Raw genomic sequence first — 23821 nt, forward strand, 5'->3', positions numbered from 1 at the left:
GCCCAGCTCAACCAGGGCTAGCCTGAAGAAGAAGAGCCTTCCCTCCATGATAACTGTCATCCTTTGGCCTGTGAGGGAGCGAACAGGCAGGCCCAGCTCCACCAGGGCTAGCCTGAAGAAAAAGAGCCCTCACTCCAGGATAACTGTTATCCTTTGGCCTGTGAGGGAGTGAACAGGCAGGCCCAGCTCTACCAGGGCTAGCCTGAAGAAGAAGAGTCCTCCTTCCAGTCCATCTGCCTTGGTCGAGGCCTCAGAGGGAGAGAATAACCACTGGACCTCATCATCTTTCCCACCACCATTCCCTTCTCCTTTTGTGTTGTGTCTTTTAGATTGTAAGCCTGAGGGCAGGGAACCGTCTAATTAAAAATAATAATTCTAAGCCGCTCCGATAGCCTTTAGGGCTGAAGGGTGGGGTAGAAATACCATCCATAAATAAATAAATAAATAAAATGTATGTATGTATGTCAAATTTCTGTCAGGACATTCCTCATAGTAGATGCCATCACACTTAAAACCCCACTTAATATCCTGTTACAAATGACTGGAGCATACTTTAGAAGCATGTGGCACTTACAAAAAGGATATCTCTAGATGACCTCAGAGACCAAATGGATTTGTAAACAAGAAGGTAATCTCTCAGGTAACCAAATCCTAAATTGTTAGGGCTTTAGGGATTAAAACAAAACCTGAAACCTGGCAAAGTAGCAAATAGGCAGCCATTGCATTTTTCTCAGCAGAGCTCTTGTGTGCTGAAGCATTCTGTGTTACTTGCAGACCAGCCTTAAGTGCAGCCACATAGACTGCAGTAAAGATGGGTAGATGGGGTCATAAGGAAAATGTTGATTAGGATATAAAAGGGTGATTACAATGTTTAGAAACACAACAGAAATATGTAATTCAAGCTTGTTAAACCTGGTAGTACCAAAATTAACTTAATTATAGAATGAAACTTTCATATTCAGGTTCTATAGAGAAGGAGAGACAATCGGATGTATTGAGCAACATGAAAGCCTAAACCTCAAGAAAAGGTGAAATGACCAGAGATCCATAGATACAATGTCCAGGTTGTAATTAGTGACTGGATATTTTGGTTACTTAAGCCAGTAAACCAATACTTAGTACATTTTTAAAAAGAAAAAAAGAAACATGGCTTAGGACTCAGTGCAAATTTTTTCAGAATGGTGTCTGGTTCTTCTATTTTTTATTTTTTTTATTGTTATGTATTATGATATTTATACCCCGCTCTTCAGCCCTAAAGGCTATCAGAGCGGCTTGCAATTATTATTTTTAATTAGACAGTTCCCTGTCCTCAGGCTTACAATCTAAAAAGACACAACACAAAAGGAGAAGGGAATGGTGGTGGGGAAGGGGATCAGTTCCAGCAGTTCTTCTCTCCCACTGAGGCCTGGCTGATGGCAGATGGACTGGAGAGAGGGCTCTTTTTCTTAGGGACAGGCCTGATGGTGCTGGGCCTGCCTTTTCACTCTCTCCCAGGCCAGATGGAGCCAGATGCCATTGAGGGAGGGCTCTTCTTAAGGATAGACCTGATGGCGCTGAGCCTGTCTTTACACTCCCGCCCAAATTGGATGGAGACAGATGCCAGAGACAGATGTGTAGAGCTGGAATATAGCATCAGTTGAAGGGAAGAGTTACTACACCACTCCCACCTGCCCACGTTATTGTTTCTTTCTATTTTTTAAAAATGAAAGTGTATTGTCAATCAGTGGGTACAGTAGAGATACATTTCTCTATCTGTGCAGTCCAGGAAGCAAGACAGCCTCTTCATTGGCTGCTAGACACATTGATGTTGAACTCCACCAAAATTTGTGGACATATGAACTGACTAAGGATGTTGAAGGACAGTTTGAGGTGGAGATATGGGACAGTTCTTGATGCATGACTTTGGTGCAAGAGATGAACATTCCATTGACTGCATTAGAATAGCGCAGTGCCCTGAACTATATAATGTGAGAATCTGGGAATTGAAAGATATTTTTAAAAATGGGGTTATCTAATTAAATAATTAGATGAGAAACAGCTCCTAATTTTCTCCCATAATTTTCCGTGTGGAGAGAACATAAGGGGTGATCCGAAAAGCACATTTTGTGTGATAAGGACAAGTCACAGTTACATAGAGGCCTGTGTTACATGGGCTTATGCAGAAGGTAAGTGCATGCAGATTATGTGCTAGCTGTACATTTGTGCACAATGTACTGTGTGTGGGTGTTGAGTAGGAGGAGTATATGCTGAGTGTTTGAAAGTGTAGTCATTAGAGAGTCTGTATGCAGTGAGAAAAGCAGTTTAGCTCTAGGTTGCTAAAGGGATGTGTGTGATTTAAATATGGCACAAGATTGCAGACATGTTAAGCTTCCTGTATCTTGCCATATTCTTTCTGTTGTCATGTTTTCAGATTGTGTGTGATCATATTGATTTGCTTCTCTGCTTCACAAGTGAATACTGAGCTGGTGCATAGCTTTAAGTGCACAGAACAGTAAGGTTCTGATCATATTTCTTTTCAAAAAATATATCTTCTGCATTTTAAATAAATCCTTTGATTTAAGGTATTAGAAAATGCTGTGTTCGCTATACATACAAAATCCAGGAAACATCAATACCTTTATTAGCCAACCAAAATGCACAAAATACATGATGCAAGTTTTCAGAGCTCAACTGGCTTCTTCATCAGGCAAAGGTGTTAACAATCAAACAGGAGAAAGGGAAAAAATGATAATGTTGGAGTCATATGCCTACATTTCATCAAGATGTTATAGTTGTTCTAAGATGGCACGGAGAGATATCGATGCAGGCAGAGCCCATGGACATTCAGTTTAATTTCCTGGAGTTTACTCTTTGTCTCCTAGAAACAGCAAAGCCAAGGAGGAGTAATGGCAAGTCCCAGAGCTTCAGATGGGACGTAATAGTAGTAAGCAGCAGATAGAAGAAAGTCAGAGAAAGGATCTGCAGGACTTGGGATAGCTCCCAATGAGCACAGCTATTGCTCTGAGAAAAATAAGAACTTAATTGACATCTTAAAAGGCATTACTGGTGCGGTGGAAAGATCCTAAATGAGCAAAGCTCTTGCAGGAGCCTTGATGTCAGCTACCTCTGACAGGCTTCTGCGTCCACCTTCTGTTCTCTTGGGAAAGTTTCACTGTACTCACACAGTCTGCTTACATGAAAAGTCTGACTTCCTAGTACAGTAGGTGCATAATGCTTTCTCTTCCTCGGTGTAGTCTGTATGAATTCTCCATCAGATTATGCCCATAGCATACTTGAAGATCATGGAAATGCTGAGCCAGGCTCATCTACCTTTTATGACATGCCTGTGTTGGAGTAGATCTTTAGGTAAGATCAGTTGTTGTAGGTGTTTAGTACCTGTTTGACTTATGAGATCTGCACTGTGGTGTGTTTATGAAATGGTCTGCTTTGGAGTTTGGGTGGTTGCACAGTTATGATATATGAGTCTGGAAAACCTTTTAACATCCTGATGGTTTTGACTGCAACTCCCAAATCTCTCTACATTGGTAAGGGTTCTCAGAACTGAGGTCTAAAACATCTAGTGGGTCAAAGGTTCCCTACCCCATTATATACAATGCCATTCCTGAATAAAGAGGAGGAATTTCTTAAATTTCCTTTCCAGCTTAATGGCATGTAGTCCAAGCATTGCAAATTGTGAATGGCTGGGCTAACATACGTATCCTAGAATAAATACAGAGCTGGCAGTCAGAGTTCTGCCGATCTGCTATTAACAACTCTTTAGCGCTGTGCGTGCGTGCGTGCGTGCACCTTCACGTTCCTGTCAAGTTATGGTGATCTCATGAATTTCATAGGGTTTTCTTAGACAAGGAATATTCAGAGATGGTTTTGCCAGTTCCTTCCTGTGAAATATAACCTACAGCATCTGATATCCTTTGGTCGTCTCCTATCCAAGTACTAACCAAGGTACTAACTAAGACTGGTTCTGGTGCCTTTAGAATATTTAGGCTATAATAGCTATACATTTCCACAAATAGTTAACAAGGGGAAACTGCCAAATGTGCAGCCAATATGAACAGGTTTTATTGTTTGAATTTGGTTTATTTTCCCTCCTTTCTCCAAGCTCATTAGGAAACTGCATGCATTGTAGAGACAGGACTGTTCTAGTCTGTTGAGTGGGAAGCTATCCAGATGAGTTCGGTTGTTAAGTTACCAAAGGAGCTCTTTGACAAACAGGCTGAGGATTGTTGATGTATTATGATATTCTGGGATGAAAGCAACAGTAGAAGGTATAAAACTACAGAGAGAAAGAGGCATCAGAAATGGAAACTGAAACTAGAAGGGGTAGCTTAGGTGATAAAAGAAATACAGTTGGCCCTCCGTTTTCACGGGGGATCCATTCTGGACCCTCCTGCAGGAAAACAGAGGCTCACACATATTCAAGCCTCATAGGCTTGAATGGGGCGCACATGCTATTGGAAATAGCAGAGGTCGCCCTTCTGTGGATATTTGAGGGCATGGATCCCAGATCTGCAAGTTAGGAGGGGCGACTGTATTATTAAAATGGGTGAAGTTGTGGAGAAAAAGGAATAACAGTAAAGAAATGTGTTAAATTAAAAAAGAAGTTTTTATAGTTTGTATGTAAATGGAATAATTCTGCATTTAGGAAAATACGTGTGTCAGTCTGTGAGGGACTCCAAGTGGGAGATGTGAGCTCATCTCCTAACCCTGGCACACTAGTTAAAGCAGGGTCTATATTAAGTGGTAGAACCTGTACTTTTGCATGCTTGAGTTCCTTCATTCATTCTCTGCCGTCTCAGTTAAAAGGATCAAGTACTAGGCAATCAGAGCCTGCCTGAGACAGACCCTAGAGAGTTGCTGCCAGAGTAGATAATGTACAGTTTCCTCTGTGTGCCTGTGTAAAACCACGCATGAAATCTATATGTATAGACAATGTGATGGGCCCCGAGTGTTTGACTTGTGTTGAAGAATTGCCAGCATTTAAACAAGCTTCATGAGATTGAGTACTGTACTCCTACACCCAGCTTTCAAGCATGCTATTTATAGCATCAGTAGAATGACATGGAATAGTTAGCTGAAACTGTCATTTTATATGGAGACCAAATATTGTCTTCTGATTTTCACTTTAATTAGTGAATTACTTTAAGAAGCTCAACCAGATGTTATTGGAAGTTTCAGCTGGAAAATAAGCTTTCTAAATGCTGGGATGAAAATTTCTCAAGTCTTGTCTCTCCTGCACCTAACTTCAAAGACAGCATGCATAGCAAAGAGCAACATCCATTAAATACTGCTCTAGTTGGAGGTGAACCTTTGTTTCCCAAAATCTCTAACTAAATTCAAAGTATTTCCTTTGTTCTTAGTCATGTTTCATGATCTTTGCCAAAAAAGAAGCTAAAATCACTTTGATTGTTTAAATGATCAAGTGTAGGAGAACTTATTTGCTAATGTGAAACAATCTCACAGTGCATATTGGGTAGAATCATAGAATCATAGAGTTGGAAGAGACCGCACGGGCCATCCAGTCCAACCCCCTACCATGCAGGAAATCCAAATCAAAGCATCCCCAACAGATGGCCATCTAGCCTCTGCTTAAAGACCTCCAAGGAAGGAGACTCCACTACACTCTGAGGGAGTGTGTTCCACTGTCGAACAGCCCTTACTGTCAGGAAGTTCTTCCTAATGTTGAGGTGGAATCTCTTTTCCTGTAGCTTGCATCCATTGTTCCGGGTCCTGTTCTCTGGAGCAGCAGAAAACAAGCTTGCTCCCTCCTCAACATGACATCCCTTCAAATATTTAAATAGGACTATCATATCACCTCTTAACCTTCTCTTCTCCAGGCTAAACATCCCCAACTCCCTAAGTCGTTCCTCATAGGGCATGGTTTCCAGACTTCACCATTTTAGTCGCCCTCCTCTGGACATGCTCCAGTTTCTCAATGTCTTTTTTGAATTGTGGTGCCCAGAACTGGACACAATATTCCAGGTGGAGCCTGACCAGAGCAGAATACAGTGGCACTATTACTTCTCTTGATCTAGACACTGTACTTTTATTGATGCAGCCTAAAACTGCATTGGCCTTTTTAGCTGCCACATCGCACTATTCACTCATGTTCAACTTGTGGTCTACTTGGACTCCCAGATCCCTTTCACATGTAGTTTCATTCAGCCAGGTGTCCCCCATCCTATATCTGTGCATTCTATTTTTCTGCCCTCAGTACCTTACATTTCTCCATGTTGAATTTCATTTTGTTAGCATTGGCCCAGCTTTCTAGTCTATTCAGGTCATTTTGAATGTTGATCCTGTCCTCTGGAGTATTAGCTATTCCTCTTAATTTGGTGTCATCTGCAAATTTGATAAGTATGATCCCAATTCTGTCATCCAGGTCATTGATAAAGATGTTGAATAACACTGGGCCCAAGACAGAGCCCTGGTCACTTCCCTCCAGGATGAAAAGGTGCCATTGTTGAGCACCCTTTGGGTTCAGCCGGTCAACCAATTACAAATCCATGTAACATTTACTTTGTCTAGCCCACATTTTACAAGCTTGTTTGCAAGAATGTCATGGGAAACCTTGTCAAACGCCTTACAGAAATCAAGATATACTATATCCACAGCATTCCCTTCATGTACCAAGCTCGTAATTTTATCAAAGAAAGAGATTAGATTTGTCTGGCATGACTTGTTTCTCTGAAACCCATGTTGACTTTTTGTGATTATGGCATTGCCTTCTAGATGTTCACAGACTCTGTTTAATGATCTGCTCCAGAATCTTTCCTGGTATTGATGTCAAACTAACTGGACAATAATTGTTAGGATCCTCTTTTTCCCTCTTTTTGAAGATGGGAACGTTTGCCCTCCTCCAGTCTGCTGGGATTTCTCCTGTTTTCCAGGAGTTTTCAAATATGATTGCCAATGGCTCCGATATTACATTTGCCAGTTCTTTTAGTACTCTTGGATGTAGTTCATCTGGTCCTGGAGACTTAAATTCATTTAGATTAACAAGATGTTCCTCTACTATCTCTTTACTTATTCTGTGCTAATATTCCCCTATTCTGTCCTCTGCTCCATTATCCTCAGGTTGAGCACCCATTTCCTTTTCTGAGACTGAGGCAAAGAAGGTGTTGAGTAATTCTGCCTTTTCTCTGTCCTCTGTTAGCATTTTGTCATCTTTTCCATGCAGTGGCCCTCCCATTTCCTTCTTCTTCCTTTTGCTGCGGACATATCCAAAAAATCCCTTTTTATTCTTTTTAACCTCTCTAACAAGCCTGAGTTCATTTTGCGCTTTAGCTTTTCTGCCTTTACCCCTACACATGCCTGCTATTTCTTTGAATTCCTTTTTCGTGATTTCCCCCTTTTTCCATTTCTTGTACATGTTCCGTTTCAAACTTAGCTCAGTTGAAAGTTCCTTAGTCATCCATCCTGGTTTCTTGAGACATCTCCCATTTTTCTTTCTCACTGGAACTGTTTGAAATTGTGCCTTCAGTATCTCCCTTTTGAGAAACTCCCATCCGTCCTGAACTCCCTTCCCTTTTAGTATTTCTGACCACGGGATCACCCTCAATACTTCTCTAAGTTTACTGAAATCCGCTCTCCTAAAGTCTAGAATGCGTGTCTGACTATGCCTGGCTTCTCCTTTCCATTGTATAACAAAATCCAGGAGAACATGGTCGCTTCCATCTAATGATCCCACCCCTTGCACCCCATTAACCAAGTCATCCTTGTTGGTTAGAATCAGATCTAGAATAGCTGACCCCTTATTGCCTCTTCCACCTTTTGGACCATGAAATTGTCTTCAAGACCAGTGAGGAATTTGCAAGACCTTGAGGATTTTGCTGAGTTTGACTTCCAGCAAATATCAGGGTAGTTGAAGTCGCCCATCATTACTACATCTCTCTTTTCTGACTGTGTGGTCATCTGTTCTAGAAAGATATCATCCAATTCCTCAGTCTGACTTGGAGGTCTGTAGTAGACTCCCACCGTAACATCCTTGTTGTTTCCCTCCCCTTTAATTTTTATCCAGATGCTCTCCACCTGGCTTCCATGATTGATGTCCAGGATCTCTTCACTGGTGTAAATATCTCTGTTCCTCCTCCTTTCCTGTTTGGCCTATTTCTCTTAAAATGGTTATACCCCTCTATTTCCACATTCCAATTATGAGACTCATCCCACCAGGTTTCAGTGATGCCTGTTATATCATATTTGCTTTGTTGCACTAGGAGTTCAAGTTCATCTTGCTTATTTCCCATGCTCTGTGCATTAGTGTAGAGACATCGCTGCTTGTGCAAGTTTTTTTTGCCTCCCACTGTTGGGTCCTTGCACTTTTTTTCTTGTTTCCTCTATGTCTGTTTGACTATTTTCTCCAGCCCTTTCGCCTTCCTTAATATTGTTTCCCTTCCCCACGGAACTCAGTTTAAAGCCCTCCTGATCAAGTTCTTGAGACTGTTGGCAAAAACATTTCTTCCAACCGGTGTGAGATGCAACCCATCTGTTGCAAGAAGTCCCTCCTCATGGAACCACAGCCCATGATCAAAGAATCCAAATCGTTCTCGGTGGCACCATCTGCAAAGCCAGTTGTTCACATCCGCTATTTTCCTCTCCCTTCCTGGACTGTGCCCTTCAACTGGCAGAAGAGATGAGATGACAACCTGTGCATCCATTCCTACCAAGCGCCTCGTAATCCCTTTTGATGTTCTGCAGGCTGTGTCTTGCAGTATCATTGGTTCCCACATGGACCAAAAGGAAGGGGTATTGGTCAGTAGGCTTGACCAGTCTTGTCAGCCTCTCTGTCACATCATGGATCTTTGCCCCTGGGAGACAACACACCTCTCGAGACATCTTGTCAGGCCTACAAATCACTGCTTCTGTACCCCTCACAGTACACAGCCAACAAACCAATTGCATATAATTAATGGGCCTGTATGCATGGGTCCAAAGGCCCATGTTCCCCCTGGCTTGGTATCATCCTGTCAAGACGATGCAGGCCATTAGCACCAGGCTGACATCAGCCAGTCTAGGATCTAGGATCCAGAGGTCCTAGACCAATAATGGCCCGAAAGGGCCTTAATCTGGCCCAGAAACACTGGTTCTTTGCTGTTGCGTTTCCAAGAAAGTCTGTGGTGACAGCTGACAAACCAAATGGCCCCACATGCCCTTTACCTACTGCCACTGTAGCATCTTCTCTTAAGGTTGCCAGGCCTCTGACCTTGGAAGGGGGCATCTGGACAGGTGCGTATAGCCAGGTGCCCTTATGGGTTATGTTGGTAGTCTTCAGAGAAGATGCAGAGGCAATAGCAGGTAAGGGGTGTACAACAGCAGCAGGTCCATGGCTTGACAGGGGTGGGCATGTGAATACCTGCCTGTCACCATGTTGGATCAGAACCATGGACAGGATACCATGGGCAGGTTACCCATGTGCTCAGGCCGAATACATACATACACATTTGTTTCTATGCATTTTGGTCAGGCGATACTAAATCTTACTGTTTCTCATTTATCTTGCAGTATAAGTAAGACCTTTGTCAAGAAAAACAATGGCAGGTTGTAACAATTCTGTACTGCAATCTTTTGGTGAATGTGAAATGACTTCTTATTTTCTTTGAATTAGACCCAACGTAGACTGCATCAGGGACAAATGTTGCTTCACATCCAGAACAATGTTAAACTCCTGTTTGGGTGCAGATGTCAATAGGTTTGCATTGTCCTTGGTGTTGCTGTGCACGTGCCCTTTCTGAAGTACAGTGTTTATTACTTGAGCCTACAACCCTTGCTTCCTCATTGCTCTGTTAAGAACTTTGGAGCGAAACCATATCCCCTATGATGCTGGTATGCAGCTTAGATTAGGATAGATCTGAAAGAAACAACCTTTTAAAAACATTGTCCCACAGAATTTGGGACAGACTGAAACAGAACTTTACAAAATATTGATACATAAAATCAAATTCTTGGCTACAAGAAAGGCTAAAAGACTAGACTTGGACGTGAATTTAATTAGGAAAGGAAGACAATTATTGGTTGCACTCAAAGTTCTAAATAGATAATAATGTTTTTGTCTTTGTTTAAAGCCATATATGCAAGCATCTTAGGGCAATATGCAATACTACCAGTTTAAATAGTTGAAAACAGTAAAAATAATTCAACCAGACTAAAAGTGTATTAAACAGTTCAGCAAGTTAAAGCAAGACCAACACAGAGATTAACATGTAAATCTCTTCCTCTCCACCAAGGACCACACAGTATATATATTGCCATATTTCTACTTGGTACCTGAATGGCATCAGTGTTGGTGCCAGTGAGACTTTAAGCAGAGAGTATTCCAAGGCAGGGTGTCACATCTGAGAAGGCCCTCTCCCTCATCCTCCCATAATGCATTGTCCCCAGTGATGAGACACAATGAAGGCGTGTGCGCCCGGTGCGCCCTGCATGTTTCCAATGGGGCTCGAGCATAGGCGGAATTTGCCTTACGCGGAGGGATCCGGAATGGATCCCCCACGTAAGGCGAGGACGGACTGTATTCCCAAAATGCCCTTTGAAGAAATTTTCAGCCCTTTGTTGAGAAGTGTCACTTCGTGGCCGTGTGAATTTAGAATTGGAAGCTTGCTTCATTTATTTAAAATTAATCATGAAAACAATGTAGCACTGCTTTCATAAAAAATATGAGCAGTGACTAAGCTGAGTGTTGAATGGATAACTTACTTGAGAATGAGTCCTGTTCAATTCTGTGGAACACGCTTCAGAACGCATACAGTGGGGTGGGCAACTGTGACCCTCCAGATATATTTGGACTGCAACTTCTAACATCCCCCACAGGCCTCCCTATCTCACAGTACACCAAAATACCTCTCATTTTGCTGTAAGTTCTTCTTGAAATGGTGACTGAATGTGACATTGTGTCACTTCTGGTCATCATTTTTGAGAGAGACTGACACAAAAATGGATGTATTTGGGGTGGTGTGGGTTCTGGGAGGTATTTCCTTGCATTTTACACATTTGAGACACTTTCAGAATGGTTTTCAGGCAAAAAGTGCCTAAAGGTCATGCGAATCACCTCCCCCAAATGGGAGGGTTGTGGGCTTTGTGGGACTGGCAGGTGGGCTTAGGGGGCCACAATAGTGTGGTCTCCTAAGCTTTGTGGTCTACATGGAGCTGCAGGTCACAGTTGCACCACCCCAGCATAGCCAATAAAGGATTGTGGTAGTTGTTATCCAGAACATCTAGAGAGCTGCAATTGCCCATTCTCCGTAGTTTTTCATACATTTTAAGCCGACTGTCTAATTTTTTTTTACCTGACATCTATTTGTAAGTATTCCAGCATATATGCCATTCTTTTGCAAGTAAATGATATCACTTAAAGCTCTGCTGTCTGGTAGTTATTCTGACTTAGTCTCTTTTTGAGAATAAAGCACTTATAACATTCAGTTCAAATATAAAATAGCTGTGAGGCATTATAGTCTACTGTAAGTGTAAGGAATTCATGAAGTATAAATTCATTGAGAGGAAGGGGTATGTTCTGGCAAATTAAAGGAACACAATGCCACTAAATGTGTCAGCTTATGTATACATTCATATGTACCATACATATGAAAATGGGCTTATATCTGTAAGAAAAGAGAACAGCAGGCACAGCCTACAAAAGAATTTTGAAGTAGCTGTAACTGCATTGTGTTTTTAAAAGTACAAGAGAAAAGGTTGGTAAGTAGGCTGACATTCTTTCTCTGATGGGCTGTGGAAAGGGGTGAAGGATGGACCAGGTTGGTGAAGAAAAAAAATACATCAAGACGCTTCCTTCTGAAATTATATAAGTTTGGTTATTGAAGCTGAAGGAAGAATAGGAATCACAAGTTAGATGCATTTACTAATGTATTTGCGTGCTTTCATTGTCTAACAGAACTTCCATATTGTTGTTGTTGTTTATTTCATATCCTGTTTTTCCCCCAATATAAGGACTCAAGGTGGCTAACAACAAATTTAAAACAGTACAAGTAAAAAACAATACAAATGCATTAAAATGTAGATAGAAAGTTCAGTGAGTTATGAACAAATGTAAGAATAAGAATCCCATGCTGCTTATGCTTCCTATTCTCCAAATGCCTTTACTGTCTGAAGACACTTCCAGGAATATAAACAGGCTTGCTCAAAAAAGTCCCCAACCCTTCCTCACATTTTTGGACCTGTCTTTATGCCCTGCTTAACTTCTTGATTTTACACTTCATTTATTAACATTTCATATGGTTTGAGGAAATTCTTTATGAGTGGGGTTACAAAGCAATACTTGGGGTAGAAAATACTTTGGGAGCATATTCATATATCTCAATATTACTTGTGTTCTGTGTGTAACGGCCTTTGCTTACCTGTTTATTTGCATCTTCTGCACTTTACAAATAGTGTGATAAGTTTATTTTGCTATAAAAATGAATACACACACATACTGTATTTTCTGGTGTATAAGACTAGTTTTTAATGCAGGGAAATCTTCTCAAAAGTCAGGGGTTGTCTTATACACTGGGTGTTGTCTTATAGGGCAGGTGCTGAAAACTCCAAGCCGGACTGGAGAATCTGCAGTCGCCGCATATGGTGGGGGAGGTCAAAAACGTCTGCGGCTGCATCCCCACTGTATGCGGCGACCGCTGTACAAGTACGGTAGAAGAAAATCCACTCACTAAGATTCGTGGAAAGAAGTGACTTAACGCGGTCCTGATAACAAGGTGAGGGGGTGCCTCACTGGGAAGGTATAAGTGAAGGGCGGATCAAGCTGCAGGTGTCCGGGATGCCTGGGGTATGGGGAAAAGAGCTGTGTTTGCGCTACTGCTCTGATAGTCTTGGAGTCAGGGAGGGCTGGGCAGGCAGGGAGAGCTGACCAATCCAAGCTGGCTTTGTATAAAACAGGTTTTCCTGCTAAGTACCTGCATGTCATAAGCACTGGAATTAAAATTACCATATTGAAATCAAATCTAATGTTTTTTTAATTTTTATTTGGTGTGCATTGGAAGAGGGGTAATCTTATACGGCGAGTATATACCAAACTCTATATTTTAACTGGAAAAGTTCGGGGTCGTCTTATACGCCAGAAAATATGGTATATATAGAAACTAGATATTAACTCGCTGTCCTTGCTTTAGAAGCAGAAACTGACATTGTGGAAATGAAAAAATGCTGTTCAGAGGGTATGGTAAACTTTTGGTTAACACTAAAAAGAACCTTTCTTTACTTTAATTTATTTATGAATAAATGTAGAAAGTGGATGATTGCCCGTATGGGCATTTGCTGGATAGTACAGAACTCTAATAAGTATTGCGGGAATTTTTTTGTTAAGGCTGATTATGGAAATTTATGGGGCTCCAGTTCCCCTCTAAAACGCAGGGACTGGATTGTTATACAACAAAAAGTGGCTCCCTTTTATTATATAACAGTGCAGTTATATGGAGAGATTTTTAGCCAACTCCAGAAATTTCTGCTATTGAAACACTGAAAGTATAGTCCCTGAAGAAGGCCATTCAATATTATAAAGACCAAAAGACATTGGGCTCATTACAGAACAATCTCTTTAAAGAATAAAATACAACCATCAATAAGCACATGAAGATTTCTTTCTTCTTTTGCTTCTGGATCTAACACGTGCTTTCCAGTACTGCTTTGTGCTATTTCAGTCTTTGCCAGCCTGGCCATAATGGCTAGTTGTTAGGTGAATGGTAGTCCTATGCATTTGGTGCTGTATAGTTACAACTATCTGCTGTGTGAGGAAACTCTGCTTCTACATTGAATCATCTTCCATTCAGCTTCATCTGATGACTCCAGGTATGAGCATTATGAGCAAATATCATCCCATCCATTTTCTCAGTACTTTTATACACTTCATCATGTCCTTCTCCCTTACTAGCCCCTTTTCTAGTCTTAAGAGCCTTGAACACATAGTACAGTAATTCTCACATACATGGGTAATTGTTTCAGTCTCTTTACCGCTTGGTGTCTTTTTTGTACCTTCTTGAGCTCTACAGTATCTATTTCTCCTCCATTTGGAAAGATCCTTATGGCATTCTTTGCTGCTCCTTTCCATTTAAACTGCCTAAATAATTTAGTGTCACCAGCAAACATATTTTCTTTATTGCTCACCCTTAACAACAGATCATTTACAGTGAGTTCATTAATACAGTTCTCAGAATTTGTTGTGTGCCTTCAAGTTGTTTCCAACTTATGGTAACTCTGTCACAGGATGTTCTTGGCAAGATTTGTTACAGGAGGTTTGCCATTGCCTTCCTCTGAGGCTGAGAGAATGTGACTTGACCAAGGTCACCCAATGGGTTTCATGGCCAAGCAGGAACTCAAACTCTGCTCTCCAGTGTTGTAAACTAAGATTCAAACCACTACGCCACCCTGGTTCTCATAATACCATTTTTTAAACTCAGGAATGCTCTCATTGATTTGAATGAGTGAAAAGTGACCCATTCCTGTCCATTTTAGCTCCCTCACCTGTAATATTGCTATATTTATAAGTTTCATTTCCTTTTTTTTACTATTTGTAGCTTTCCCCTGGCTCATGCTTCTCGTGAACACAGAGGAACTAGAAAAACTGAACCTAGACAACAAAGAAATCAAAATAGTTACAGAGTTTCCTCACCTTGGATCAAACTTTGATCAGAATGGAGACTGCAGTCAAGAAATCAGAAGACTAGCGATGGGAAGGGCACTTATGAAAGAACTAGACAAGATCTTGAAGACTAAAGATATGCAACTAAACATTAAAGTTGGGATCATCCAAATCGTATTCTCCATCACCATGTACAGATGCTAGAGCTGGACAGTGAAGAAAGCTGATAAGAAAAAAAATCAACTCATTTGAGATGTGGTGCTGGAGAAGAGAGATGAGGATACTGTGGACAGCCCAAATGATAAACAAATGGGTCCTAGAACAGATCAACCTTAACTGTCCCTGGAAGCCAAGATGATGAAAATGAGGCTGCTTTGCTTTGGTCACATCATGAGAAGGCATGGCTCATTAGAAAATACAATAATGCTAGGAAATGTAGCTAGACAATAGTAAGAGAAGAAAACTGAATGCCAGATGGATAGACTCAATCAGAGAAGTCACAGGCCTGAATTTACTGGACCTGAGCAGAGCAGTGGAGGACAGAGAATCTTGGTGATGTCTCACCCACAGGGTCTCCATGAGTTGGAGTCATCTTGAGGGCAATTAACAACAACTCTATTGAAATTAGAGGCCTACACATAATTGTTTTCTCTAGAAAAGTGGTGGGGGTATATGTCACCCTGCCAGTGTTTGGGGCTGTAACTCCCCTTAGCCAAGGTGCTACTGAGTTGTAAGGATTGGTAGGAGTTTCAATCCAGCAAAACATCCCCCCCATCTGGCTTTAGATGAAAATGCCAAATACCTCCAAAACGTGTTCTTTCTTGAATTTGAGCTTAATTTAAGCATTACTAATCTCAGTGTGTTTATTCTTCCTTTTCCAGATGACAGTGGGAGTTAACTTGCTGTAACTAGTTCAGTGAGGTTTATTGCCAGTGGTCTACTGCTAATATTATAACAAAAAATCCTTTCCTCCCTCCCTGCCTTCCTTTTTGTTGGATTCATTTTGTTTTCAGCAAGAAAAGTAAGCGGGGCAAGGCTTCTGATATTTGATTTCCAGTTTCAAGAAATGTTTCCTCAAAAGTACAGTAGAGAGTGCAGACAACACCCTTGGCAAACAAATCTATTAAGTGAGCTTGCAGGAAATGTTTATTAGTTTTATTTTTGAAAATTATGTTAAGGATATTGATTGTACAGTTTGTATAATTTGCAGAGGCTATTCAAGATATTATTGGTGGGTGTATATCTAGGCATGTCCTCTCACAGAAGATAGTTTTTTAAATACTTGTTGCTTTGTGCCACCTGGTGTATTTTTTTGATAAATTCAGATGTGAATAAATAAAGGCACCCACTAAAGACAACGATCCTAGTTTTCACAGGAATTTGATAGAACATATAAAATTTCTGCGTAGTCCCTCATCAGTAATGCAGAATTATAGAATGAAAGTTAAATGCCAGATATGTTAAAGATGAACTGTACTGTTTGGCAGAAGCCTTGCTTGAGGTGGGTTGACCTGTCCTGTGCCTACTCTTTTGGCATGGAAAAGTTTCTTTTGTGCTACAGCACTATTAGCTGTGCTGACCAAGGGATTCTAGTACAAAAGGTAATGTTTCATCCTCTGATGAGAACATGGTCATTGTGAAGACAGCTGTCATGATCACTGTTCAGAGGTAATCCATATTAGTAGGAACCTACAGGGATTTCTGGGGAAGGAAGGTTAAGAATAATTTCTTGCTCTTTTACTCACATTGGGTGGATTGTTGGCACTCAATGAAACATTTTTTTCATTGTCAAATTTTCTTGTTCTCCTTGAACTATTATTTTACTCTTCCCAGGCCCAGAGTGTTGTGGCCGTTGAGGTGTAAGCAGAAACAGTGGGTTGTCCCACCCTTCCATTCTCTTTCTGCAAGATTAAAGCATTTCTACCTAACCTACCCTACCTTCCTTCCCCATTATCCTTTAGGTCTGCAGGATAGCTACATGAGGACACCCAGTTTAAGAAACAGAAATTTGTAGTCAGTTATTTCCTCACAAAGTCATCTTCTGAAGAATCCCCTGTGGTAATTCAAGATCCAACCTGTCTGTTTCCTACCCATCGGGGAATAAGGCTGCATTTTTAGGAGAGGGTAGACTGACCACCTCCTTGTTAATCACATGTATGGGTGCCCTGGTCTGACCTCAGTAGAAGTAGCAGTGACAACCAGGCTCTCACAGACAGTTGCTTGACTGATGAGGCAGCGGCAGTGATGGCACACTAGGGACATAGGGACAGGCCAGTGGAGTTGATGCAGTGTTAGCCCAGCTGGCCCGTGTGTACAGTGATGTGGTGTCACATCAGATTCTGCCTGGTGTACGTGATCGCCATCATGGTCAGTCCAGGGCATAATGCTCCGGGACTGGCCCTGTATTAAGCAGCCAGCGTAGCTGGACTATGAATTTTCCAACTGCATCACAAGAATAATTTCTGTTAATGTTTAGCTTTACAACTCTACTCTGGTCCCTCCTAAAGGTATCACTACTTGTTGTAAGCAAACACAGCAGGGGAGTGATATGAGACACCATACCACTTTGTTCCACAGGGTCATTCCTTCACTGTTCTGTGATACACTTTCCTAGATTCAGTGGTACCTTTCTTTCCGCAAGCAGCAATAGCAGTAGGTTGTAAAGCCCCTTCTCAACAAGCTGAAGATATTTCCTAAAGATGAAGTCACATCCTTCAAGAAAGAACAATCTCCAGATTGTGGAGATGCACGTTCTGAGACAGAAAAAGCTCTATTCATAGGCTTTAAAATAGCGGCCTCAAGACTGATGATGTTTTATATGTATTCTAATTGCTGATTTCCGTTTGAGTTGGGTATGGTAACTGCATGCCATCTGGTGTACTTGAAAATTCAGGGGAGCGTGCTTTCAGTGACTATAGTCAGGCTAATATGAATTAAAGTGTTTGTTTAGCCATTAGTATTTGTCTGGCATGCTTGTAAGGTGAGGAAAGTGGGCACAGAATGGACGTTCTCTTCATTTAAAATGAGATCCAGTGCTTTTTGAAACTAGAAAATAAATACATTGTAATCATGTATTTGCAGTATACCAGGCTTTGTATTAGAAAATGATACAGATGTATTGGAATATGTTGAATGAATGTGTAAGGTTACAAAATGATACAGATAAAAACAAAAGGAGAAAGCAAAATTATAGAGATAACCAAAATGGATAGAAAAAATCTCTAATGTATAGATTAGGAAGAAAGTTGTTATATGTATGGATATCAGTATACCAGAGAGACTTGCAGGAAAGGTCCTATGTAAGAATTCTTTAATAATGAACTAAATGAGGTACATAGGCTCGTTACAGGGTGCTCTGCCACCGCCCCGGTTGCTGCGTCCAAGAACCGCAGCGGCCAAACTGTGCGGTTCCCGGGCGCAGCAAGAAAGAAGAGCCAAAATGGCGCTTCTTTCTGCGCCCTGGAAGTGGCACTGCGAGGCGCTAGTTGCGTACTCGCGGTGTCACTTACACCATGCAGCATCCGGACGCTATGCGTCCGCGACGTCAAAATGGTGGCCCCCGTGTGGACGGGTGCCGCCATTTTGTACGGACTCAGTCCATACTAAGGTTGAGGGGCATCCGGAAGGGACACCCCTTCTCAACCCTAATACGCCCCTTTCTAACCCCAGCACACCCCTTTGGCACATCTGTAACGCGCCAAAGTTATACAAATTGTAACAAAAGATATCAGGGAAACTATACACACAGGGAAGTAATTTTTAGTTAACAAAGGGAGCAAGTTTGATATAGATGTATGTGATGTATAGATATGTCTTGTTCTATATGTTTTATATGTTTTTAATGTTACATGTAATAAAATCCCAATATAGAAAAAAAAAGAAAATGATACAGATATGAATAACTGAATATATTTCAGAAGTGGGAAAACTTTTTAAACTATTTCTTTCCCAGTAAAATACAAACATACTTACTGTATTCCATTCTAGGCAAGGGACAGCAACTAATTTCATTTCAGATTAGTGTGTGATAAGGAAACTTTCCTAGATGTATATAAACAGAAACTCTGAAGAATCTTAACCAAAGCTAAAAACAGTAGTGATGGATGTATTTTGTTTTATGCATCTGACTTTTTCAAAGAAGGATGGGGAGGGTCCTACTTTAACCATAAAAATACAATGTTGCCCCATATAATGCACGGTATTCTCTGAACAAATTTTGCCAAGAAAACCTCATGATAGGTTCACCTTAGTGTTGCCATAAGTCGTAAATGACTTGAAGGCACACAACACACACAAATACAATACCATTTTTCCAGGGCAGAATTGTGTTGTAGGAATTTTTAAAATGTCCTTTCAGTCCTCCAGCACAAAATTGCTTTTGTAATACAGTGGCTCTTGTTATACGCTGGGGTTTGGTTCCAAGATCCCCCATGTATAACAAAATCTATGTATGCTCAAGTCCCATTAAATATAATGACAAAGCAAAATGGTGTCCCTTATAAAAAATGGAAAATCAAGCTTTGATATTTTAAATTTATACTTTTTTTGAACATTTTCAAACCGTGGATACTTGAATCCGTGTATAAAAAATCAGTGTATAAGAAGGGCCGGCTGTACATCCCTAATCTATGAAAATTTGTATCTGGTCAATTGAAATTAATCTTATGAGATGCACACTTGACAAAAGCCTTTCTTTATAAGTTTATTTCTGTAGTGGCTAGAGTATTCAAATTCTTTATGTATAGCTGGAGCTCTAGGAAATGATTGACTAAAAGCTTCATTATAAGGATAGGATTGGAGATAGTTGTCCAGCACCACTCATGCACGGCACTCATTGAGCTTTCCCATCAAAATAATATTGTTGGCCATTGCTGTAGCTAGTAGGTGGACCAACCACAACAGGATTGACAGCCCTGTTAGTTGTAATGCCTTAAAATATGTCACATTCAGCCTAATTTCTTATCTGAAGGTGGAATGGCAAATGAACCAGGAGATCTGATCACTTAAAACCACAGATGTCCTTAACATACTGTCACTTTCTGTTCTTGTGTAATTGTTGGCACTACAGAGGAGCACTGCTTTAGACAAATTGTTTTTACCCGTGTGCTGTTTTGTAAGAAAACGTGGAAGTACTTTAAAACACAAGAAGCCATGGGTAGGTCTGTTCAGTGGCCTTCATCCAGCTTCGCCTTCCTGAAGGAACTAGTGCCATGTGTGCATAATCTACATCCTATAATAACTAATATTATCTTGAGGCAGGACATTAAAACCACCAGCCTGCTTCCTCTTCTGAACAGTTAATCAGGAGCATCACATAGTCTGATGCAGTATCCTAGCAGATAAACTGGTGAATGAAACAAATGCATAACAAAGCACTGATGTGTAGTGCATGCTAAAGGTAGCCTAAATCTTGTTAATGAGACAACAGCCTGCTTCTTATCTCAAAAAGGTTTCATTTGCATGTGTTTGGATATCATAATAAGCCATGGTACTGTGAACAACTGACTTCACTGTAGCTAAACAGCATAGTAGTGCTTCTAATGGGAGTGGCTAAACAAACTGGACTAAGCAAGACAGAAAAATAACCATTATTGTTGTGTGTTGTTGTGTGCCTTCAAGTTGTTTCTGACTTAAGGCTACCTTATCACAGGGATTTCTTGGCAAATTTGTTCAGAGGGGGTTTGCCCTTGCCTTCTTCTGAGAGAGTGTGACTTGCCCAAATTTATACAATATGTTTCCATGGCCAAGAAAGGATTTGAACCATGGTGTTCAGAGTTATAGTTTAACACTCAGTCCACTATACCATGCTGGTATAAATAATAATAATAATAATAATAATAATAATAATAACAAGTTGTAGTAGTAGTAGTAGTAGTAGTAGTGGGAACCACAGAGAGACTTATATGTTTGGCTTTTCAGGCAAGTCACAAGCCAGAACACCTGCTCCTAGTGGACTTGCACATCATGATGAAGAAACTATGGCCTTGACAAACTATAATTTGTAATTTGTAGCTTGTAAATTCTATTTTTATGATGGATTGTAGTTGTGTTTGATGGTTCTTATTTACTGGTTGTATAGTTTCATTTTTGAATAAATATATTTTTAAAAAAGAAAAGAAACTATGGCCTGATGGTTTTTGGTTTGTTCACTCACTCCTGATCAAGCAGGAAGAACCAGCATACTGGCTCATGCACAAAATGGAATTCTACTGAATTCTTTCTTGTGGTCTGTGAAAAAGTTACTACTTCAGTCATTGGGCTTGTTGACTTTTTGGCTTTTGCTCTTTATCAGAGTCCCGCCCCCCCTTTAAAAAAAATTGTGTGTAGCCACATAGTTATTTGCACCATGGAATTGTCTAACCCAAGAAGAATCAGTAAGCAGTACTGGCCCAGGAGTGTCGCAGATGTTAACAGTTTTCCAAGGAGTAGCTTTGTTTCTCTTCAGCCGCAACAGTATTCTATTGTTTAGGTGGTTTTTGAAGTCTTTGTCTCATAATGCTTTGGCTGTGAGGACTCCTGGAAGCCAGGCATTGGGGAAATAGCTATTGGGAGGCATGCAAAGTGAACCTGTCTTCTCTGGTGGTGGAACATAACTATGCCAGCAGAGCTTTCAGCTTCAGTGGTATTGTAGAGGATATTGGCCTATCGTTTTGCTCTCTTGTATTCATGCATGTACTTTTGCAGCTACTTCTAATTCTACCAGATATTGGGCTTATCAAATTTAACAAAAGTCTCTAGAGTAGGGCTCATGCTTGATTTTTACAATAACCCTTCAATCTACAAGTGTACATATATCCTCTAGTACTGCTTCTTCCCCCCCCCCCCTCTCTGTCTCTCTCTCTCTCAAAGTGTATTATGGAGAAATAGTGTCAAACTGCATGTTGTGTTAACCATATTATTTTAAAATGTGATTAGAACCTTTCATTTTTCTTTTTTACCAAACATCAACCACAGGGATGAGGATCTAATCCAATTGGGACTGCATTGTGGAAGTGTTGGGGAGGGGACTTTATTCTTTTTTATCCTGTGTTGTGATCCTGATTCAGACTGAGATATTGCTGGCTAAAAGGTTATGATAAAGGCTGCTTAATTTTAACAGTTCATTCACTCTTTGACTACAAAGATTGTTCCTTGTGTGTTGCCTTTTTGTTTCTAAAATGTCAAAAGTAGCCAATGGCCCAGGGCTTTGCAGTCTTTTTATTCCAGCCATCCTGTCTCTCATGCAGTCTGTTGCAAGGAAGAGCAGTTTCATCATTTAGGGAGATTCGAGAGTGCTCATAGTTGACTGTATACATTTGCTCTGCATGTGCGTAGCTGTGTGGCACACATTGGAAGAAGAAAGGCTGCTTCTGTGCTATAGCACTTGCTTCTAGAAACTATGGTCTCATTCTCAGTCTTTCTATGTTGTAGAAACAGTCTCCTGACTGCAAGTAATAAGGTCACTGCCTCCTAGAGTGTGATGAAAATGTGGAAAAGGTTGAGGGACTCAGAACTTTTGATTCATTTGCTTGAACCAGCTTGAGCTCACCAAATGAGCGTTGTGTCCTGGAAGGAAGGAGTTGTTCCAGTAATAGTGAAAGTTATAATGATAACTGGCTTTGTTGGCAGAGAGTCACCACTGTTTTTCCTGATATTTTCAGTGGCTGCAGGGAGAACATGCGGATTCCTCTTTCACCCATGAAGCTTACATCCATGGACATAGACTTTCTCAAGAAAGTTTCTTGGGATGGAAGAATGTGTTTTTATTGGACTACATGCTCAGTAAGTATATCTTAAGCTCAAATTTTCAGTTTTTTGTTGATCTTAGGTGATCAGTTTCTGTGACAGGCAAGAAAATTGATTTAAACAAATGCACATATCTATGGGCCTCTGTTCCCTCAAAAGCTTATCCATGTAGTCTAATATGGGGGGGAAGTATTTTTCTATCATATACTAATCCTTTTCTGTTTTAACTTGTCAGGCCACTAAACAGATTAGTGAGCCATTAATATAAATTGACCACATCAATATATACAAGTTAAAATGTGGTAACAATTTTATTTACATTTTTCTAATGCAGCCATTCCGGTGGAGGTGAGATTCTGTTATGCATTACTGATTGAATACAGAATTAAGGCAGCATTTATTTTAGGTTAATTAATCCAGGGTAATATATTTGCTGCTTTCTTCCTGTTTTCTTGGACTGAGAATTTCAGGCCATCTGCATTTTTAAAATGAGTGCTCCTTATGTAGATTACTGAGTTGTTGCACTCCACATGTACAAAAACATGTTTGAGCATTCTCTTCTAACTTTTGTGATAACACATTCTTTTAAATTAACACTTGCCTATAAATGAGGAAAACCATTATCAGTTGAAAAAATAACTATGGCAGGATACAGACCGCCCCTTTGGGGCAGCCTGCACCCGCCCCTTTCCCCAACGGATCGGGGCCTCAGCTGCCACAGCGGCAGCCCCAGAAGCCCTGATCCGCCACTTTTCTTGGCCTCGGGGAAGCGGCAAAATGCCGCTTCTCCACGGCCTGGAAAGGGATGTCCTTGGGGCTTCATGCCCCAAGGGCACCCCGACAGTGGCGGGGAAAGGAAGAAAGGGGCCGCTTGGGCCCTTTCTCTTTGTATCGCTGGCACGGCCATTTAAAGACCACGCCAGCGATACACACGGCCAAAGGAGCTCCAAAACGGAGCTCCTTCTGGCGCCACTGAAAGGGCTCCACAAGCTCCCTCCAGCAGCGCCAGGACGTCATGTCTGCGCCGCACCGTTTGGCGCAGTGCGGCCGTGACATCGTAATGGTGGCACCCATGTAGAAAGGGCAGTGCCATTAGAACGTACTAGGGTTGCAGGGCATCTGGAAAGGATGCCCCGAGGCAACCCTAGTAGATATCCAGGCCGGTGCTTTGTGTCGGTCTGGATACCGCCAATGATTACTTTTGATTTTTACATTATGTTCAGTGGTTTGGGCAGCTGCACTCAAAATACAGTGAACATATTTGCAAAAGCAGAAAGGGGATCCAACTGCAAAACAGCTTGTTCCTTCTAAATGTGAATCACTCTTGGTTGTTATGTTCTATAAGGTATTACCAGTGGAAAGGAAGCATAATGGCAATATGGCGAACAAGTTTTAGATTGCAAGGACTTGTTCCTGGTGCAGGTTAGCAAAAGTTACTTAATTAACATGTATATTTTCTAACTTCTCCATGACACTCTGAAAATGAACATACCTGATCCAGGAAAATTAAAAGGAAGG

At 41.0% G+C, this 23821-nt stretch overlaps 1 protein-coding gene across 1 annotated transcript in view; it reads left to right on the forward strand.

The window, feature by feature from the left end:
- DAGLA (diacylglycerol lipase alpha) overlaps positions 1-23821 on the forward strand; it is a 135438-nt gene that overhangs the window by 47149 nt on the left and 64468 nt on the right. Inside the window, exon 2 of the mRNA XM_089520751.1 lies at positions 22219-22339. The gene's annotated coding sequence lies outside the window, so the exon portion shown is untranslated. The remainder of the gene's footprint in view (positions 1-22218; positions 22340-23821) is intronic.

The sequence above is a fragment of the Sceloporus occidentalis genome, unplaced genomic scaffold (assembly GCF_023333645.1).
Source record: "Sceloporus occidentalis isolate IW3139 unplaced genomic scaffold, rSceOcc1.0.p SCAF_4, whole genome shotgun sequence".
In the NCBI taxonomy this organism is placed as follows: Eukaryota; Metazoa; Chordata; class Lepidosauria; order Squamata; family Phrynosomatidae; genus Sceloporus; species Sceloporus occidentalis.